The following is a 20548-nucleotide window of genomic DNA, read 5'->3' as shown; positions in this document are numbered from 1 at the left end:
TTGTTCCATTGTTTTTTTTTTTTAAGCATTTTATTTTCCACAGTTGGAATCAGCTGAGGATACAGTGTGAGCAGTGACTCTGAATTTCCTTTGCTTTTGTCAAACTGTGTCACAACCGTAAAGTTATTTTAACTGAGTTTATTTGCTAGGCATTTCCTTTCTCTTGTAGTAGTGTAAGAGAAAGGAAAACAACCATTCAAAACGTAAGTACAGTTGAGTGGATATAAGGGACTCTTCCAGCTCCTATCATAAGCAGACAATTCAATGATAAGGATGTGGGCTTTTTAAGCTTTAAAAAATATTCATAAATCCCTTTTTGGATTCTTTCATTTCAATTTTCTTCAAGCAATGAGAATTAGACAAGTTTATAAATTCTCATTTCTGTCTTTCTTGGGCCAGTCCTGATTACTCCTATCATGGTTAATACTGGCTCACATGGGGGACTTCCACAAATTCTTTAACATACTGCGTATCTGGTGTAAAAAAAATTATGTAAAATACAATAATTGATGCTATTAATGTATTTGGTGAGATAATCTAATAGATTTCCTGGAAGTAACTCTAATAAATTTTTCTTTCTTAGTAAAAACAACCCCTTGGTCTTAGATTCTGCTCTTGTACAGTCATCCGTACAGTGAGTGGCCAGGGCTTAAGCTCTGGTACTGTATGAGTATGCAAACAAGCAGATTTCACAATCAGATGACACTGACACTTAGGCTTACTGTGCCAGACTCTCTTTGGTGACTGTTCTCTCATCTTGGGCCAGTCTAGGGATCTGAGAACCTGCTGCAGTTAGAAAGAAGTCACCTGACCTCGAAGTTTCCCTCCTGTCTTTTCTCAATCGTTCCAGCTCTCACACTCAAGAGTCAGAGCTCTCCACCACTGTCCTGGCCAGAGCAGCAACCCCCTAAAGGTCTGCATGTACCTCCCGCAAGAGAAAGGCATATAGAAGACAATGCATTTTTAGTCCCTATAGACTTTCTATAATGTCTCCGTTTCCAGAATCTCATGTGTGCCTTAAAAACCTTTTCTTCTACATTTAAAAGGACAGTTTGATTATATAATAATACCTGGATTTATGCATTAATCTACTGACAGCAGAGCCCATTAATAGACATTTTCCCACTTTCTCCTCACAACAAACCTTTGAAGGGGGGAGCAATTATTATGAGGATGATTTTATAGATGAGTCAATTGAATCTCAGAAATTTTAACTGACTTTTTCCCACATCACCTTGTGTTAGAATCTGGATCTGATTCCTGACTCCAGAACCTATTTGTCTCTAGATTCTATCTGTGCTCTTTTCATCACCTTGGGGGTAGAAATCTAAGTAAGCAAACAAAAGCCAAAATAGGATTTTTAACTATTTAAAATCAGAGTATGGTGGTGTCAGTATGAAATCTTGCTCATCTGGTTTAGTGGACATAACTGTGCCTGGGCAGAAGAGAGAAGGAGGAGGGGAGAACAAAGGCAAGGTCAAGAGCAACTACACTGAAATTTGGAGAAAAAGCAAGTTAGATATAAGGAAGAGGACTTGGTATGTAACAGGTATTAATGGGATCAGTGACAACCGTCATTTGTGAATGGAACAGGTTTTATTTTGCTTGGAAGGTTTTTTAAATTTTTATTTTTTCATAAAAACTCAACAAATTTACGTGCCAATCTCCCCTCATATTTACTCTCATCTCCCAATTTCTCTGAACATAAAATTCAAATGGATTCTACAAATGAACAGACAACTGTATACTAAATAACTCACATAAGTACTTTTTTTGTTGACATTTTTGTCCTGTCCCAATTAATGCTTCTTTCAGGATTTGAGGTTAGGTATTCAATTAAAAATACCATTCTTTTCTTGATCATAAGAATGTTCTTGGAGCATTTATACTAAGGCGAATTTAGAGATCAGATACATAATGTGGTACATTCTGTCTGTAATATACATGGGTAACTGAATGCCTTACGCTACAGAAACTTGAAATTGGGCCTCAATTGTCTATATTTCTGGGCTGTTTTCATTGCTACTTTAATATTATCTGTCTTTTACACACACAAACACACACGCACACCCCAACTACCACCACCGCCACCACACAACTTCACACTTTTCTGATATTTTTATTTACTGGAGTAAAGGTAAATTTAAAAAGCAAATTAAAAATGTCAACAAAGTTTTTATAACATCTTAAAATTACCTTGCTTTCTACTTTTAAAACTGAAATACCAACTCTGGATGACTAGAAATTGAATCGGAAATGCCCCCCCAGTCTTTAGGTTGGCATTAGGGAGAGACCTATAACAAATCGCCTGATTTTCCTAAGAATACATTGAGAGAGGGTTTGCAGTTCTCACCAGCTGGAGGAGTCTTCCTGGTATTGATTGATTATCACAGTATTCACCTTGGAATGATATAGATATACTGGATATTATGAAGCTTGGAATTTTAAAAAGATTACCATTTTGTAATTTTGTTCACATTCCAACTGACAGAAGACACAAGAGATACTTCAATTTTCCAAGAGAATGAAAAAAAATCTTGCCCATTCTTCTGAAATTTAAGTAGGCAGCCCTTGAAAGATCACTGGGAAAAGTCTGTATTTTCTCAGGTTTAACTAAATAATTTATGCATACTTTCACTTTGGCATGATGAAGCAATTTTAGCCTTTAAAACCCACAACTACTCAGGAGGGAAAAGGTCTGGTTCCTGCAACTTAAATAATTTAAACATCCAGGTGGAAATGCTTTCAGCAGTTTCCCTTTTTGAGACAAAGGAAGAAGACCAGAATTTTGAGATACCAAGAATAAAGAATTGATAAAAGACGTAAGCTCGGATGTATTTAATTTAGAATGGGAATCTTGCAATATTTTTTGAATGATTAGAGACCAGAGTGAGGCGTGAGGTGAAACGTCTGCTTGCCTGCTGTTTACAATAAATGAACACATAGAAAATAACATGTCAGTATAGCCCTAAGCCACACACATATGTATTACATATATAAACATAGCATACACAAATAGAAATATCTGTAAAGCTACTATAACCCTATAACCCACGTCAGCCCAAGCTTTAAGCATTAGGTAGCTATTGGAGATCTTAGAGGAAGCTGTGTTAAGAAATATTGTGCTTTAATCCCTGGCTTCTTGGGTTATATAAACGTGTATATCTTTTGATATACAACCAAGTAGAGTAAGATAGATGAAAATGGAACAAAATGTCACTTCTGTAGGACACAGGGCTGCAAAAAGGACAGAAGGAACTACTAAAATACTGGAGGAGATTTTGATATGTAGGTACCCTCTGAGTCCATGGCCTCTTAGCCTGAAGTCAGATTTCAGAACTGCCATGGGGAAATTTACCTTCTCACTTGCAGGTCTGTAATGATCTACTTGTAAAAGACTGTGGGACTTGGAACACTGCCCGTGTAAATTTAGAGCACAGCTTATAATCAGAAAGTTTTGAGGGTTAAAAAATTTCCTGCTGTCTTATCAACATACTAAAAAAATGCATAGGGCACTTTGTGTTGTAATTTCTTGTGGGAGAGAAAAACACTTAACAACTCATAAAGCACTGGTTGTTATTATTTCTAAAAAATCTTTGTCACATCCGTATCTGATGCTCATGTAAAGATGACAATCGGCTAAGGTATGAAATAAGGTAACAGAGCTAAAGAGAATTGGTTTCCTTTAGAGTTAAGCATGACCAAAATTACACAGGAAGGGTAAAAAGAGATCTTGCTACGTATGTATTCTTTAAAATGAGTGCAGGCTTCATTCTCTCATAGAGGAAAACAGGCTCGTAGATTTTAACACTCCGAAACTTTTGGCCCTGTGTATCATAGGCATGCAACATCCTGGGTCCTGTAAGGAGAGATCCTGAAGAAACTATGAAGAAAGCTTACCCTCCGAGCCAACAGGAAAGGTTAAGGTTGGCCAGGGCTGCATAAGACAGGGTTGCTGAAACCCAAAGGTCACATCCTGAACAAGGTTGCTATGTTATGATGATTTCATTCTGAATGCAATTCTGGCTTTGTTTTTGTTGTAGTGCTGTGGGTGAGGGCCACCTAAGTGACGTAGGTTAGAGATGTGGACTGGGGAAGAGTGATTAAACCATGGACACATCAGTGTTGTTAAGGGATTTAAGAAATATTATTCTTGATCTATGTAAAGAGCTTGAACATCAACGGCTAAGGTATACGATGTGAAGTGAGGCCTAGAAAGAGACTGATATGGGGTGGGTGGTTGTTCTTTCATTTTCTTTTCTTTCTCTCTGTCTCTATTTATTTATTTATTTTTTGGTCATCCATTGACTTTAATTAAGCCCAGCCAGCCTCATAAGCATGGGAAACTTGGAGAACTTTTTTGTTTAAAGTGACCTTGTTCCCAGGATTTGCCCTACAGCTTCTCTCAGCTCCACTGCAAGGATGAATATTCACATTCCTGCTCTGAATCTTAGAACGGGGCACCTGGCGTAAAAAGAAAATTTCAATCTCATCTGAAGTATAACACTGAGAGCACTGTTTTTTTAAGGAAAAAGAAACCTTTCTCCATAATCCTGCTGGTTATACTTCTTAACTGTATTATTTTAAGTCAATTAATTCAAATTTAAAAATAATGAAATTACTAGCAGAGACTCTAAACTTCTTTTAGTATATTAAATTGGGCAGATTGCTTCTCTCCTTCTAATTATGAATGTTGCAGTTACAAAAGAAACTGTCATTTTGATAGAGCAAAAGACAATCTGTCTGCCAAAAATGTCCAACCATAATTCTAAAAAAAAGTCATCGGCATCAAGAACATGCTACTTTGTTTGATGTACTGTCTTATTGGAAACCTGATTTGCTTTCAACCTCTGAGACAACACATAACATAAGTTTGTGTGACTAATTTTTCTTGGAAATATGAGTAATTAGAATTAGGGGCCATTTTCATAGCAGGAGTGGACAGGTTTTTAAAAAATTCAAAGTAAGTGCTATAGTTATTTTCTCTGCTTTTTTTTTTTATCACACTCCTAAAACCAAGTAGAAGGGGGATGCTGAGCTTTGTACTGGATAATGTGAGCGATTGCAAAGTACGGAAAGGTTTATTACCTAAGGTGAGCCCTCCCAGAGCTCCTGGAGTATAAAAGCATTAAGCGCATGTTCTAACAAAGTCATAAAAATCAATAAACAGGAACCCCCCACCTGCGCAATGGCCCCAGTGTTAAGTTTTATACATGTAGTAATAGTGCATATCAATTTTCACCACCCTTCCTACGCTAGCTATTACAGGGCCCACCACCACCGGAGGGACAGCGAGAGCCGCACCATTCATCCATCCCACAGAGTTGTCTACATGCCAGGCCCATTGCATCATTGTCAGTTTTATTCTATCTGCAACTGGACAAGGCTGCAGCCCTAGCTTCTATACACCCACTCAGTACCGCAACAATTGCAACTGTGTGCCTCTGTTTAAAGAGTTTACAAGTCCTTCTGAAAGAAAAACAGAACCGTTGCATATTAATGCCCCCAGGCCCTGGACGATCACAGAATGGAAAGGGGAAAGACATGTCGCTTCCATCGATATGTGACCTTGTCCAACTGCTGCAGTCTGTGGCTTCTCCACCAAGGTTTAAAAAATAATAATGCATTCTTGATAAGCATCTGGATGACCAGGTTTCTACAGCAACTAGTTATAATCAGAGTGCTCCTTAACAGTCAAAAGATTCGGAGGAGCAGATCACCGTTTTATTACACACACGGTAACATATGCTAAAAATTAGGCCTGAAATATGCAGCATTTTCACCAGGTTACAGAAATAACTACTAACATCACACTTATTTCATAATTAAAGGAAATCCTCCACCCACCTCCCCATTTTTACCAATAAAAGCAGAAAATATCACTGAATATGTAACCTTTGTACCACAGCCACTCTTTGCCATCCTTTCCTCTGTACAGGGTAAGGAGGGGGGACAGGCTTATTAAAATTCCAGCACTTGTTAGTAAAGAGGTGCAATAACTTTGGGAGGAATACTTCACTTGAGGCATTCTGGGAAAAAAGAAGCATAAAAGAAAAAAAAAAGAAGCCTCGTTTTAATCATAATCCAAATATAACTGCTCTGGAGTAATGAGGAGCATTTGAGAAGACAGCCTTCATTCAGACACAAAACTTGGGTGACGTTTTTCTTCCTTTTAAATGGTTCTGTTGGTTATACAGTTTTAATATGCCTGAAAAACAAAAGAAGGCCCTTGGTGATGACTCTGCTTCTCCCCTCCCCAGCAAAAACAAAACAAAAACAAGAAAACAAAAAACCAGGAGTTTTATCTGTCTGAGGTTGCTTTTGATAGCACTCACAGCACGGAAGTGCCACTCACGGGTACTTAAGAGCTGCGTCATTTAGGAGCATAAAAATAGAATAAAGTTGTGCAGCAAATGAGAAATTATGATATAACTCAAGTGCTATGGCATGAAACCGGCAAAATGAGCCATCTAAACATTTTTCAGAACCAAAAAAATAAAATTAAAGAAAATGGAAACTGCAACTCTAGCATGATTTCTGTGAAGGTGTGTTTGAAATCTTACTAACTTCAATGCCCTCCATGAGAATAGTTGCTATGGATATTATGAGAAAATTAGACATTTCTAGCACTGCAAAGAAAGTGAAGCAATGCAGTTGTGAACAGCTGGCATACAATAGATAATTTAAGGGAAAGTGACCCTCATGTATAATTTTTAACTGAAGAACTGTCAGGCCCCATTAGTTCCAATAGGGCCTGCCAGGACCAAGATCAGTTTATAGGAGTATTGTATTAGCACAGTTTCTGAAAGAGCAGTGTGAAAACATAATATGGGGATTTGGTAAATTCAGCATTTTAAAAAATTGTACACATTATTTGTTATACTGACACCACTGCTCTCTGCTTATGTGTTCTGAATGCAAACCCCAATAGGGTAGCAACTGCCATGGTAAACAATTTGTGAAAAAGCCCTTCTGAGCAGCTGGACTATGGTCAGAAGTAACCCCCAAAAGTTAAAAGGGCAAAACAAATGGTGGCTATCGTACACTGTGGTGCTGAATGCTTCTGACTCAAAGGCCTTGAAAGAAATAGGGCGAAGAACAGAAAAACTATATAAACCCAGTCAACCGAAGTTCTTGTTAGAAGTATGGAAATTTTTGGACAGCCTGTGAAGGATGTAACGAGATCTAATTGGGAATATAACATGTGTGTTTCAAAAGTAATAGCCAAAGCAAATCATAAGAAAAAAAAAAAAGAGGTTACCTCTTCTCCGTCACATTGGCTATTTAACTAAGCAAATATTGAAGCTTTCTTGGCACCTGGTTATCTCACTTAAACACATGGCGAAATAAAATAATATACACGTGACATGCCATAGTTTCAAATAGCACCATCTTTATTGAAAACATGGGCTGGGTGCAGTGGCTCACACTTGTAATCCCAGCACTTTGGGAGGCTGAGGTGGGAGAATCGCTTGAGCCCAGGAATTCAAGACCAGTTTGGGCGACATAGTGAGACCCCATCTCTACAAAAAATTAAAAAAATTATCTGGGCATGGTGGTGCATGCCTCTGGTCCAAGCTACTTGGGAGGCTAATGCAGGAGGATGGTTTGAGCCTGTGAGGTCAAGGCTGCAGTGAACCATGATCATGCCACTGCACTCCAGCCTGGGTGCTAGAGTGAGACCCTGTCTCAAAAAAAAAAAAAAAAGAAAGAGAGAGAGAGGAAGAAAGAAAGAAAGAAAGAAAAAGAAAGAAGAAAGAGAGAGAGAAAGAAAAGGAAAGAAAGAAAAGAAAAAGTAAAAGAAAAATGGATTCGTGGTACAGGAAAGAGTGGATACTGAGGCTCAGGGAAGGCTTCATGGGGAGAGAGGTCATGGAGGTAATACGGAGCTAATATGTATACAAAACACTTACTTAGTCTAGAATCTTGTAGCTCGATAAATGGCTGTGTTTAGCATCTGGTGGAACACACTGTCCTTAATTTTATTGTGTGATATTGTGCAGTTTAAAATCATGTTTGCCTTACCTCTCTATCCTTAGGGAGAGCTGCTTGATATTGTCTTGTTGGTATTCCTTGGTGTAAATGTTTTGAGGAAATTTCAGACACTTATATCCCAAATTAATGGGATTCTTGGCATCCTCTCTCCCTTTTAATGTTGCACTGATGTGGAATTAATCTCTCTATTTAGGTGGTTTGTCTTTGCTACCAATATTAAATAATCAAGTCAACATCTTTATATATTTAAATCTACCATTTGGTTATTTAGAAAGGCAACTATTCAATTCCATAATTATAGCCACTTAAATCAAAGTCTACTAATTAGATAACATAGCTGGGCTTTACAGGTATTATAGAATATTCTTTACTAGACACTATATTATAAGCAATCATTAGCTCAGCTATGAAAGGGTTTAAATACTAATGGTTTTTTTTTAATTTGTTTTATAACCTAAACAAGCAATCAATGTACATTAATAAGCATAATTGTTTTTTTGGCATCTGTCCATTCATTTGGTCCACCTTGACAGCTCTAGCAAATGTGTCAGCAAAACTCAGTACACACAGTACACAAGTAGGAATCAACAGTAACATATTCTCAAATATATATTATGCATTAAATTATTTTGATATTGACAGATTAAAACCTCTGCAGTGTCCATGAAATCCCTTTTACATACATTCCAGACAAAGACTGTGACGGATAGTTCCACCTCAAACACGACATCGAAGTGGCCATAAAACAAGCCTTAATGAGGCAATAAATGTGTTTACCTTTGATTAGGTGAGCTTCTTGATAAGATAACATGGAGAAGCACTTTCCAAGAGTAAATATGTACAGAAATTGCTGGCCACTACTGTTCTGTTGAGATTCCACATGCAACAGAAACACCTCACTTGTCCAACTCACCTTTCCGCCAGCTAATTTGGCTTTGGCAATGGAAAGAGTAGCTCGTATAAGAAATCTCTACCTCGTTTGTGGACCCCAACAGTTCTCAGAAGACCCTTTCCTGGATTCTAAACTCTGTGCTATTATACAACCCAGCCACAACTCTTTACATGTTGTAGTGTAACTGTTTTCTTGTGTGTCCGTTCCTCAATAAACTATGAGCACTGAGATTTTGCTTCCCTCATCTTTGTCTCCTCCAAAGCTACGATGGTGCCTGGCCCACGGTGGACAGTAACTGGTCTGTTTTGAATGCATGAATTTTCATCTAGTTTTTGTGATTGTCTTTATGAAGACACTGGAGCAACAATGTTCTGCAATTCTAGAGATCTCGATATGGTGGCAGCCTTGTATCCAGTCCTATGTATCCAGTCCTACATTTTGATATCTTACTGCCTTTTGTCAAATAGGGCCATAAACACCCCCCAAGAGCGCTATCCAGTCATATCCTCTGTATTTGTTTCAGGTGACCTTCCTGCAGGGCAATTTTGGCATATTCTCTGCAAAGGTACAGTTGTTGGATTTCACATAAGGAGACTGTTATCATTTGGTCCTTGACAACTTTCATAAACAGTCACTCTTAGCTTAACAAGCAAATGTGTAACAGTTAAAATTGGAAGAAAAATAATGCCAAAATGGCAGCTTACTGCGCAACTTGCATGCGTTCTAAAATAAAGGAAATATGAATAAAAGGTAACTTATTCAGTGTCACTCGTACATATTTATAGTTTAAAAATTAGTCAAAGTTTATGTCCTGAGGTTGTACCTACAGGAAGCCAGATGTGCCTTCTGCACGTGACCTAAGACAGGCCTAGAGCAACTACTAGATAATTTCTCGCTCATCCTCTACACCGTCGATTGCGGCGGCTTTCTGAGGTGAGAGAAACTGACAGCACTAACTCTCCAGGGCAGAACTTTCCAGTCAAGTGGATCAACGGACTGAAAATCTCTTATGAATAGTCATTAGGCCTTCATTACAAACCCCTCAAAACCCAGTTCTCTTTTCGCAACCAAATGCCTTTTGTCATCTTCACAAGGTGCATCATTTAATTACCAATTGATTTCTTTATATATGACAACATGTCAGATAGCAAAATACAGTGTATCTCCCTTAGGCGGGAAAAGTCTGTTAACTATCACTATGCCAGATTAAGGAATTATCTGAAAAACAGGCATCATGCATACTGTTTCTTCATTTACACTACTTTTTCTAACATCAGAGTTTCTTTTTGTTGAGAAAAGCCAATAAAAGAAAAAGAAGAAAAAAGCTAATGAGAATCATGATGGAGTCCTCCCATACCCTGAAACACTTTCAAATTAGTGAGAACACATTTTAAGCTTTCTTTATACGAAAAACGAATACTCAACAACATATAGGGAATATAGAGTGAATTCCAAAATGCAACTATATAGAGAACTACCATGGCCCATCTTTTACATAAAAAAAAAGTCAAACAATTGTTCTCATTATACCAAGAATTTACTCAGCTTCTGACTTAGCTAATGCACTGAATCTTCCGCTGTGCAACTGCAGCCTGATAATCAAGTCAGTACTGTATTAATAAGCTGAATAATAAGGGAATTTCAAAAATGTACAGGACTATTATACCGTAACAATAAAACCTCAAACGGAGTAAACCAGGGCAGTGCTGAAGGTAGGCGTCAGAAAATAATGAAACCAGTGTTGCAGCAATGCACTCCATTGTGTGGTAGTGTAAATGCCTGCTTCTTTCATACACAGAAGCCACATTACATGAGTCCGAAATGTTCTCAGAGCGTCACTGTGACTGGTTGTGCTAGAACCTGGCACCGACGGGCACTGAAAGCTGACATTATGCTGTAGGATGTGCTGCAGGTGTGCAGGCCTGGGAACGTGCTCTAATTACATATTTTCCTGCCGCGCAACAATTAAGGTCGCCAAAATAATTGCCAGTTTCTTAATCCCTCCCTAACAAGACTGACATAAGGAATGGTTTATTTTTCTCTGGTTGTTTTGAAAGTGTTCCTCAAGATTTTGGTTTTCTATGGAACTGCATAAAACTAATTCTTATGTTCAGATGTGTGATTATACCCATTGTTACATTAAAAAAAAAAAAAGGCCTGTCTTTGAATTGTGGTAAAACTAAAATAATTTTTAAAATGCGAATTGTATAACCTGGTAGGTGGTTTAAACATTTTTCCTCTTAAAGGAGGTGAATTTTGCCTTTAAAACCCTATGTTTCTACTCTCTGAACTGCTCAAATCATGTGGAATGTTAAAATGGGCTGGGAAAAAAAGCAGACCACATGAAAACGTAGACCAAATAGGTGTCTTCACTTATAGCAATGATTCTTCGCCTTTTTGGAGGGGGATAGTGGGGAGACATAGAGCCTTTTAAGAATCTGCTTAAACGTATGGACCCACTGCCCAGGAAAAAATGCATTAGTGTACTAAATGTTACATGCAATTTCTGGTGGTTTGCAGATTCTTTAAAAAATCCATTAATTAATTCCAGGGAAAGAATCCCAGTCAACTAATAAATACTGCAATTATTGACACAGTCTCCTTCATTCATCCACTTCTGCATTCTCTGAGCCATCTGACCACCATATGAAGCATACAGTATCTACCACAGGCATCAGGAACCAAGTTTGTGGGATTTGTATTCACAACTAAAACCCATTTCTTTCATTATTATTAGTTGTCAATTTCCCACTTTGGTTGTGCTAATTGGGCAGAGCTGAATCACTCAGAGAATTCTGAGCCAGCTTACTCAGTCTTGCCCCCTTTCCTACAAATCAGAAGATAGCAGTGCGTGCTGATTGAGTACTTAGCACACAAACTGAAGTTATGTCAAGCGCATTACGATTTAACACAGGCTGAATGGTAGGGGCAGCAGATGTAACTAATGGGGTTAGGGAGGGAAGAAACTGGAGCAGTGAGAGAGGGGATGGAAGGGAAACAAAAGTGATTGTATCAGTAATAGAGACTTCAAAGGGGAGTAGTTTGGAAGATTTGGGTTGGAGAGATCTGGCAAATGGAAAAAGAGGCACATCTGCCTATAGAGTAGCCGATAGAGGAGACAGGAAAAGCCTGCTGGGAGAAAAAGCAGAGTGGGAAATCAAAGGCAAGAAAATATATAGCTGCAGAAGACGGGAAGCTCGATTCCATTTATAGAGGTAATGACACAAGGCATCCTACAGTTGGAACTGTCCCAAATTGGCCTGTTTTGAGTGTCCCATCCATGACTTGTTGCTAAGAGTAACTTTAATAATTTGATAAAACCATTTCATCTTGACGTTTGAAAAATCCTTTCATTACAAAAATAGTGGGTAGTTTAAATATTACCTGTTCCTCTTTCCAGTTTTTCCTGTGTCCGATGCTTTAGGACAATGTTTGGTCAAAAAACTGAGGTCTCATGATAGACAACTCAAATGTGAGTTTTATGGATAAAAGTGAGGAACAGGCATGCCATTTCTTTTCTTTTAGGAGATGCTTTGATTCTTTTTTTTTTTTTTTTTGAGACGGAGTCTCGCTCTGTCACCCAGGCTGGAGTGCCGTGGCGCGATCTCAGCTCACTGCAAGCTCCGCCTCCCGGGTTCACGCCATTCTCCTTCCTCAGCCTCTCCGGGTAGCTGGGACTACAGGCGCCCGCCACCACGCCCGGCTAATTTTTTGTATTTTTAGTAGAGACGGGGTTTCACCATGGTCTCGATCTCCTGACCTCGTGATCCGCCCGCCTCGGCCTCCCAAAGTGCTGGGATTACAAGCGTGAGCCACCGTGCCTGGCGATGCTTTGATTCTTGAAGGGGTGGACAGTCGAATTCCAACGATGGAGTGGGCACATGTATGTGTGCACGTGTGCGTACATGCACACACGTGCTTGTGTGTATTACAGTACAACAGGGGGTGAGGACAGAAGGGCAAAGACCAAATTCTTAAAGTGGCTTTGAGGCATGCAGGGGTCAGAAATGGGCTGTGCTGCTAAAACTCAGACCATATTCTGGGATGCTGTTTCTACCACCAGTGGCCCATTCCTGTTCATTATTCATATGCTACATGCCACTCAGGTGTTTCTTTAAGGCCAGCTCAAGCAAGTCCTTTCTGACCTGTTCAAGGAGGGAAACTCTCAGTTCCTCCTTGTACATATACCAAATCGAGGACTTACTTTGATCATCTCTGGATTCTTTCTATCAGTCACTCAACAAACATTTCTTGAATACTCACAATGTGTCACACTCTTACCCTTGCCGAGCGGTTCTTTCTGACACTAATCTGTAAGGCTCTGTGAGGACTCACCTTTGAACCTTTGGTGCTGGCACATGGTAAGTAGTTAATATTTGTCAAATACAATAATGAATTGAGTGACTATAAAATAGCTTCCCAAACAAATCAAAGGCAGGCTTATAGTATAATGTTTCAAATAGTTGTAAGGTTTTTTTAAAATGATTTTTCTATACAGAAGTACACTTATTAGTAAAATAAATTTTTAAAACATTGCAGTTCAGTTCTTGGTTTAATCACAATCATAGCACTACTGGTAGTTTTCTCCTGGGCATGGCCAATTCACCAACTAACACACTGCCTTCATAGAGCATGCGAAGATGTATCCAGCTTCATTTCTGACTGACATAAATACCATCAGCCAGTACTGAGCATGGCGCACACTGATCTGAGTGCTACAGACTCCCAATTAGTCACTATTCGTACAATTCTACACCTAGCCCATAACAGGCTTTTTTTCCCTTAACCCAATTTCCTTGACCTGTGTTTTCCTTCTAACCAGAGTTCAGAGACAAAGGCAGAGCAGTAAATCATTTTCTTAGAAAAACACCATCAGGCTGCTTTAGTCCTTTGGGCTGTTATTTATATGCTGTACCTGAAAAAGTTATTTTGGGATAGTGTAGCTCACTAAATTATATTTTCCTCATTATCATTATTACTTCAAAATAATCATTAATTTGCTCTTTGGCTTTCTAAGAGGGAAAACATCAAAGAAACAAGAGTTCCTCCTAATTTAACTTTTCTTGAAAGGTAACTGATTTACAAACAAATTACTTGTGCCTTGTAAGGAAGAGCCAAGTGCATCTGCTCATTTGATACATTTTCAAGGGTTACAGTGTGGAAATGAAGCTCTAAGAAGCTCCTGTGTGATCCACAAACAACTTCACGCTGTATTACACGTGCATCAGATACAGAGACCAAACCCTCTGAGTTACAAGCAACCTGTGATGCAGAATGCTTGCTTGGCAGTGCCTGAAACAGCTTATTTAAATTGCAAACTTTGCAGTCACCACTTACAGGTGATTTTGAAAGTTCATTATATAAACTAAACAGCTTAATCTCCATACTTTGTTTTTAAAATCATACATATATTATCTCTGAAAGATGCTATTTAATCTCTCTCTTTCAAAAACTCATCAACTCTGTTAAGAAATTGCCTTAGAGAGTAAAAATGTATTTAAAACACGCATGAAGCTTAAACAAATGTTTCAACTTGAGGGCAAATAATGTTAGAGACAGGGGTAGGAATTGCCAGGATGAAGTTTGCCTTGAATAGAGATCACATGAGAAGAATTTTGAAGTCATAACTTTATAGTACAAGATGATCAAAGCCAAGTATTAATACTTTTTTATCAGCTCACCTTCTAAACAATATTTCAGTAGATTTCCTTTCACACAGTGATATTTGTAATAAATGTTCTGCCTTTGTTTTAAAGTCAGTCTGTAGAAAGATGACATCAGCTTAGCAAACAATAAAGTGCCTGTAATATTGTCTCCAGAGGGCTGTTACATTTACTTTGTAGCAGTAAAATTCAATTTTCAAAAAACACTACATGAATGATGTTAGGTTATTAACCCTATCACCACCGTAAAACATCATTATTGTGTGCAGAATGTAGGTCACTATCTAGAAGCCATAAGTTGCTTTTTTGTTAAATAATCCACTTAAGCTTCTTTTCTTTCCTAGAGCCTGGGTTGTGTCCCTTCTTTTGGGAAAAAAATATTCCAGCATTTAGTCAGCAGACTGGAACAAGACCCCTACACTTTTCATTCTAAGGCTCTCTTTCTTTGTTGCCATTCAGTCACATATCCTAGTTCTGAAGTAACCCTTTGCATTTACTTATTACCAAAGCCTGTTGTTCTTCAATGAAAAATTAGTATATCATCATGTTTTTTCAAATGGCAGAGTCATAACTCTCACATGTTTTGGTTCTAGGACAAAAAGAAAATAAGGATGTGTCTCATTGCAAAGCCTGAATCACTCTCACATTTGAAGACCTTGCACACAAACACTTTATTTCTGGACCTTAATATGTTTCACTTGCTATGCCTGCGTAACAGCGGTAGTTACCTGATATAAGTGATTAAAATCCTTCCTGTTTAGAAAGAAGAAGAATATTTAGCGACAGGACATCAGCATGCAAAGAGTTAACTAGTTAAACTTCTACAAACCCCCAGAGTAACTTTCCAAAAGCTGACAATAAGTAAAAGAAGTGCTGGTTATCCATTTTTTAAAGGGATGGGATTGGTTTTAGAAGAAAGGGAAAGAGGATCAAACACCTCAATGCAACAAAAGGTTGTGTCAGAAGGCCCTCAATCACAAACCTCCTTCAACAACAGATATTCCAACCTTCCAGAGCAGTTACCCAGGCAGCACAGCTAAAAAGTTCCATGACATGAAAAGAACAAAAACCTAAGGGACAGAGGTAGTTATTGTCATGCACACTCTCCTCTCTCTCTCTCTCTCTTTTTTTTTTGGCTTGGGTTTTTCCCTCCCCCACGAAACTTTTGCATAAGCTGTTAGAGAAAAGTAATGGTGTGGCTTTCTAAAAAGAAATCCCCTATTTGTAAGCCACCTCCTAGGTAGTGAGGTAGCCCAGTGGACTTTCTGTAAGAAACACCTGGTAAGTGGAGAGATCATTTACACGAATATTTCAAAAGAGACATCTAAAATTAATAAGTACAATTACAGCCCTGTAAATGTGGTCAATATTCCCTTGAAATTACTTGTGTGTGTTTTTTTTTAAGTTGATGCTGTTTTCTTTTCAGACAAATTTTCTTCAGTGCACAGTGGATATATGTTATTTGCATTTTCTGTGTTGGGTCTTAGAGGTATCTTAACAGCTTGTATGAATTTTCCACCAAAATGTAAATTATTAACAAGTCGGAGTTTTCATTTGTTTTATCTCCTGATGTGAGATCTAAATAAGTATGTAGAACACTTAAAATTCTTGCCATTTCTCTGCTTTCTGAAAAATAAATCTCATGCATACTGCACAATATATTTTCTTATGCATAACATGTCTCCATTTAATGGGAAAAAACTAATTTCAGGAGGAATACTGTATGTTTCCTGGAGACTTAGCTTTATAAGCAGAGTATTAACCCAAAGAAGCATTTGGTCATGTTTTCTTCTTCTTCATCATCATCATCATCATCATCATATCATCATCATCCTTATCATAATGTTCTTTATAATCATCCTCAAAAAGCATTTAAAGTCTTCATCATTACCTGGTTTGATATCAGGTATCTTCGATTAACTTTGCCCTGATTTCTAAGACATAAACTACTGTTAGAACCAGATTTTTAAAACCCAGTTATGTGGTCCTCAAAATTTACATGCAAGGATAATATGGCACACAGCATGATGGTGATTGAAGCGGGGTGTGATTGGGGAGTCCTTTGAGATATGATAATAATACTAATAGCAAACATGTTAACAGTGCTTACTGTATGCCAGCAGTGCTCTAAATAAATGATCTTATTACTCTTCACGACAATCCATTTTACAGATGAGGAAGCTGAGGTGCAGTGCTGTCAGGAAACTGCCCAATGTATAGGTAGCAAGTGGTGGAAATGGAAGTTTTGAACCTGGGCATGCTCACCAAGAGGACACTTTGCTACATCAGAAAGGAAGGACGGACGGACCACCGAAAGAAAGTGTCAGAATCCGCCCTTGAGAGGTGTGTATCAGGAACCTGTATACCATGAGAAGGGTTTCTGAAGAAGTGTGAGAATGACAAAAAAAGAAGTACCAGATGAGCTTACTTCCAAAAAGAAAGAAAAAAGATTGGAACGATTAGGAGGTAGCTGGATGAAGAGGTGACATGTATAAAGTGAACATTAGAAGCCAGTCCAGAGAGCAGCTGGCAGCCTCAATGGAGCTCAAAGAGAATGAATGGACCAAAAACATAGACAAGAGAAAAAAAAAATTTGCCAGTGTTATTAAATAAAGTAAGCTGGAATTTGATATGTGAATGTGGTGGGAGAGGGGAAAGAAGGCTGCAAAGTCCCCGTGGGCCAAGGCCAAAGCCTAGACTAAGACCACAACTATGAGAATGGAAAGGAAAGGGGTGGATTCAGGAAACATTGGCAAAGAAAAAGTAGCAACGGTTGGTAACAGACTGGATGTGGGGAGTGAGAAAGACAGCAGTGAGACAAAAATAACCATGGGGTTCCTGGTTGGGAGGTCCACGATAGGGTGGTATTTCCCACTGCAATGGAAAACTAGGCAGATAGGGAAAATGAGTAGTTTTATGTCATGTTATTGAATTTGCCAAAGACAATGTCATTAAGTTTTGAGGTCTCTTGTGCGAAGAGTGCTATGTGGTCCTAAGACGTGGCTGGCTTAACTGGTGAATACCTTGATTCTTTTTTTGGTAGAGACAGGGTCCCACTATGTTGCTCAGGCTGGTCTTAAACTCTTGGGCTCAAGCCATCCTACCACCTTGGCCTCCCAAAGTGCTGGGATTGCAAGCATGTACAATAGAGGTCAGTAGTCTAGTAGCTGAAATAGCAAGCAAGAGGCTGTCAGGTGTGCAGGAATCTGATGAGGTGGCATGGATAAGGGACTGCTAGAGAACAGGATGTGCATATGAGGAATGCCAGGAAGATGATCTAGAAGCAGAGGTATAGGGTTGTTACAGAGGTGCAGGGAAATTGAACATGTAGCGTGGAGCAGAGTGAAGTGGCCGAAGAAAATACTTCAGGCTAAGTCATGGCGAATGCCTCACACCCAGGCTTTATCTACTTTGGGTATGACAGCAGACCAAGTCATGGTTTAAATTCAAGGCAAGGACATTTTCTTTAAAAAATAAGATGTACGTATACAAAATAATGTAGCATCATTCTTTCGCTTTCTGGGGTCAATTATTTGTCTAATGATTCATCCGGTTTTCTCAAGTACTGTTTCTAGGAGAGCAGAGTTTACAGAAAATTTAAAGAAAATTTTCTCCAATGCCTAATCCTGGGTCAACATTTGCAAATACACAGCCTCGTTAATTGGCCTTGCCCGGGCAGTCCTGAGCAGCGCCCCTCCTGAAGACAGAGCACTGAGGAAAGAAGGGTATTATTTCAGCTGGGAGAGGAGCAGAGCCCTGGGATGAAACTGATTGATTCAGACCAGATGGATGGCCACACATAGGTGTGACAAAAATAGTAACACATTGCAGACATTCCAGGAACTGTCCTCCTTTCCTGGTCTGGAGGTGGGTCGCCTGTGTTGTCTCCTTATCTACCTCTTATGTGCTTCCGAATCACAGAATATCAACGATGCTAACTCTTTTCCATGTTAGCACCGGGTCACGAGGCATCAGATTTGAAGTTCCATTAAAAAAGTCTAATGACCATTGCCCAGGTTTCCCTGTAGGTAAAGCCAAAGCAAATCATCTTGCCTACTGCCTAAATATGTTGTTATTATTTCAATTTCCTCTTGCACATGAAGAGTTCTAAGGTGTCAGAAACTGATCTCTGCTACCCTAGAAGAGAAGGGTACATTAATAAATGATACCAGTGTTGTAATCATTGATTATAACTTAATTCATGGGTCTTAAAAGAGTACTACCTAATAACTGAGGACTCTGATCTGGTTATAGGCACTTTAACCCTAAATTGTCTGAGCCTGAGGACTCTCTATTAAAAAGAGATAGGACCTTACATGAGATCATCATCACCATCCATAATCATGACCATTCATTCATTACTGTCATTATTATTTGACGTTTAAGATTTCTTTTTGAGTATTTTGGTTCTCATTTCACTACATTAGTGAATTTTGACTTTATAAACTAAGGTAAGGGTTTATTAACTTGATAACATTGGAAGAAAGAAATGTAACATTTTTATTTATTACAAGAATTACTTTCCTACTTGAAAGGAAACTCAACAAGCATGGGAAATTTTCTGTCATTCAAAGCTGAAGTGCAGAAATTATGCACAAATTTGAATGTTTATCAAAATTAAAGGAAACTCCAAAAGCTTTTTGTAAAATAATATAAAACCTAGAGAAATGGTGAGCATTTAATAACAACCCAGTGACATTTCAACAAGTATGGGAGAGGCTTTGTCATAATAAAAGTATGGTTTTCTCACTCTCTACCTCAAATGTCCTGCCCTGTTTTGTCCCAGCATGAAGTTTTAGTTTATGCGTTCTCACATAGGCCTGAAACTGTTACCTACTTGTTATAAACCATCTCAGATTTCACTGCTGTGGGTTAATCTGTAGGTCCTGATTGACATCCTTGACTGTCTCTCACACTCACTATGCAGCTCACATGTAACTGCCACCTGAACGGCAAGGTAGACTCTTGTTTTCACTTTGATCTCTGTTTGCAACTAAAAAAGTAATTCCTTAGATATAATTGTGAACCTATTACATATGGAAGAAATTATTTTTCAAGTTTAAAAGTCATATATATATATGTGTGTGTGTGTGTGTATATATATATGTATGTATATATGTCATTTTTCTTTCCACAATATTGCTGGCACATTGCTGTCAGGACACCCATCTGGAATTAAGATTCCACAGCAGACTTTTCTCATGGAAATATTTATTCATTATTGCATGTCATAATTCCTAGAAGTAATGTACTACTGATAGCTCTTGAATTTGCTCTGCCAGTAGACTGCCTCCTTAAAAAAAATTATTCCTGTGCAGGTGGAGATTAGCATATGAAAAATGCTTTTAATTTGTCCACTCTTGGACTTACCTATCTGTCAAACCCATACATGTGACAGCTGTTGGGTTCAACTTATCTCTACCACCTCAATAGCAGGTTTTAAATAGTCCAGGGGCTGTTAGTTATTTGTAAGCTGAGTTTATTTAACTCGCTTTCTCAAAAACAAACCAAATAAAATAAATAGACACCAAACTGTTGGTTCCATTTCTGAATATCAGAAACAAAGATGATCACGTCCAAGGATCTGTGAAAACTTACTTCCTTCTGACATAAGGAAGTAAAACAGCCAGTGCAAGCTGTTTCTTCATATCTACTTCTCGAGATCTGGTGGTTCTTTCAGTGTGGAACTTAGTTTACCTATTGGTCCTGTGTAGTAATATTTTACACTGGCTATGTTTTCTACTACTTATCTTTTTTTTTTTCTTGTGAAATTTAACCTGCCTAATTTTGTAATTCTCATTTGCACCATTTGATTTGTGCAAACCACAGCACCAAAGGCTTCAGGGAATTCATCGAAATGAGATGCCCCAATGGTGGCATGACTGTGGATCTATTATGGCTTCATGCTTCACTAAAGGACAGGATTCTCACAGGGCAGTACCCATCATGAAGTGGGCCTTAAGGGGTTAACATGGGCTGAGTCTCAAAATAGACTTGA

The 20548-nt window shown here is 38.5% G+C and overlaps 1 protein-coding gene, 1 long non-coding RNA gene and 1 pseudogene across 6 annotated transcripts in view; 1 reads left to right on the top strand and 2 right to left on the bottom strand.

The window, feature by feature from the left end:
* The window catches only part of LOC131382421 (uncharacterized), a 30005-nt gene extending 11351 nt beyond the window's left edge, over window positions 1–18654 (top strand). The window contains exons 7-8 of the long non-coding RNA XR_009211889.1: window positions 16723–16893; window positions 18114–18654. This is a non-coding gene — a long non-coding RNA (uncharacterized LOC131382421). The remainder of the gene's footprint in view (window positions 1–16722; window positions 16894–18113) is intronic.
* Window positions 1–20548, bottom strand: part of ZEB2 (zinc finger E-box binding homeobox 2) — a 136916-nt gene that overhangs the window by 72836 nt on the left and 43532 nt on the right. The window lies entirely within an intron of this gene.
* On the bottom strand, window positions 7314–8614 carry LOC116462912 (putative uncharacterized protein encoded by LINC00269; annotated as a pseudogene).

Source organism: Hylobates moloch, unplaced genomic scaffold (genome assembly GCF_009828535.3).
Source record: "Hylobates moloch isolate HMO894 unplaced genomic scaffold, HMol_V3 SCAFFOLD_24, whole genome shotgun sequence".
NCBI classification, from domain to species: Eukaryota; Metazoa; Chordata; class Mammalia; order Primates; family Hylobatidae; genus Hylobates; species Hylobates moloch.
This window is presented reverse-complemented; position numbering and strand designations above follow the sequence as displayed.